Below are 2,580 nucleotides of genomic sequence, written 5' to 3' on the forward strand. Positions count from 1 at the left end.
ACAAGCGTACTTATCTCAATAAAAAAAAAAAAAAAAAACATGGACTCGTTTATTTTTTTTTCTCCAAAACGGTTCATTTTATCGATAATGAACAAGAGTACCTTTTTTTAGCCTAGGGTTCAAGGTATCCAAATTTATTTTTTTTAGACTTTAACATACAGGGTGTTAAAAATATATGCATTAAAGTGTACAACCTAGTCCGCCCCTGGTAAAGTAAACAAGGTAAATGTATTTTAAGGATGTCATTTTAAGAGGTCCCTAATAGTGTTCATCACCTAAAATGTTTATTAAATTCTACCGGGTAGTTTAAAAGTAATTTATGAAAAACCAATTTCCAGCAGCGTCCTTTAGGAGGCTGTAACTTCGTAAAGGCCTGTAGGAATTTTTTTTATAGGAACGTTCGGTATAATTTTTCAATGTTCTATCTGAATCCGAGAGATTTTTTATTAATTTTTCAAATTTATTTTTGAAAGCCAATAGTAATAAGATTATATCTTATTACTATTAAAGAATTGACACGAGGAGAATAAGGAATAAAAGAAACCAAAAACGAAATGAATCGAAACTATAGAAGCCGAAATATAAGTAAAAATGTGGGAAAAACAAAGGAAAACTGGTTTTTTTTCCCACCGTACCATTTTTTTTCCTAAAATGACTATTGGCAAATTTTAAAGTAAGCCCTAAACTAACAATTTCCAGTAAAAAACTCAACTAAAAAATAATTTTTTTTTGGTCGAAAATCGAAAGGGACCTACGAAAAATATCAAAAAATTGATTTTTTTTTCTAAATTAACTGTAAGTCTGATAACTTTTTGTTTCAAACAAAAGTTCTCAGAAATATTATGACGTATCCGTATGTCAAAACGAATCCGTTCTGGCTATCATAGAATCGGAGAAAATTGAAAGAAACTATAAAACATAAATATTGAATTATCATGAGCCCTATGGAAAAATTTTAAGTTTTTATTTTTCTATCCTGTACTACTTTATAGTACCTTTAAAAAAGATTATACCGATTTGACTCTAAAACGAACAGAAAACCTATTTCTTTGCATTTTTCGATTTTCGAACAAAATCCGGGTCAAAATGAGCATTTTTTCAAAATATGCTCCGAATTCAAAATTTCTTTTTTCTGCTTAAAGACGACTTAAAAAGTAATAAAAAAGCTTTATGACAAATTTGTCCACGATTCATACGAGTGTCACAATTTAAAGAGAAAGACCAGGTCCCATAAGAAGCAATGTATTAGGATAGGAAAAAGAGATTTGTTTATTACCAATTTAGCAACCGCCACTAAAAGAACCCTAACTAAAATAAAACTATTATTACTGTTATTTATTTCCAGATATTTATACCTTGTCCTAACCTTTATGCTGCTATTACTATTATTATAAATAATATTTTTCTTATAAATGCCCTAAAACCTTAAAACTCCCCGTATAATTCTATTTTTATAGTATTATTATCCGCATAAATATCCCGTAATATCAATACTCTCTGTATATTTCAAATATATATTTATATTCAATTTATTTATCCTAGTAATTAATCAAAAAACCGTTCAAAATTGTTCCGATAAATAACTCGTGACGCCACGAGACGAACACGACACGTTTGTAATTGTTGCCAGACATCTCCCATCCTTCTCTAAAACCGCTTTTACTACTCTAATTTGAAACGCAAATGGGCCTGTAAAAAATGTAAATAAGATGGAGACGTCAGATGCGCGGCGAATTTTCCCGCCGTAATAAAAACCATTCGATATGCACATATTCCGAAAATTTAAAATTTCCTGATATCGTCACTACCAATTCCTGATCATTTCCACCCATTTTAAGCCGCTAATTTTCGAATTGAGAAAGTCGGATCCGCCCGAACGTAGAATTTGCCGCCATGACACCGAAAACCCCGCGGTTGCGTCATCTGGCCATGTGCGACTCGATAGTGACGTCGTCCGTACTCCGTATGCTTTAACATTGGGTGCTGGACCACTAACTATATTGTACCATGAGCTGGCTCCCTGTGTCTCCAGGGTATGACTGGTTGATTGGACCGGCTTATTTTTTGGGGTTTTTCTTAAATAACAGCGCGTTGTGGAAAAACGGTAACATTTAAAGAAAAATGGTTTTTAGTGGATTATAGCCAGATAGTGTCCGGTGATTTCAGAAAAGGTGATTTAAAGAGTTATTAAGAAAAGTAGAAAAAAACGGTCAAAAAAAGGCTCCAAAAGGGGTTTATATCTGTTAACACAGCTCACCCTGTATAATACGTAGCGCCATGAATAATAACTCTATTTAAAACTAAAGGATTAAACTTTCAAATAGTGTAAAAAAAAAATTTAGAACTAAAAAAAAAATTATTTCTCAAAAATTCAAAACTTTCAAAATACAAAAGTTTGAGCTTCACAGAAAAATCCGACTTCTAAAGGGTTTATCTTAAAAAGCGCCCTTTCAGAGCTGCTTTATATAAAATTCGGCTCGGTCAGTTTTCCAGAACGGCTTAATCAAAATTTGTTCGTCAAAAAAACGTTTTTTGCTATGCCCACCCCATCGGGGTGGATGTGGCGAAATTTTTTTTTAC

This window comes from Anthonomus grandis, chromosome 18 (genome assembly GCF_022605725.1).
Source record: "Anthonomus grandis grandis chromosome 18, icAntGran1.3, whole genome shotgun sequence".
Classification (NCBI taxonomy): Eukaryota; Metazoa; Arthropoda; class Insecta; order Coleoptera; family Curculionidae; genus Anthonomus; species Anthonomus grandis.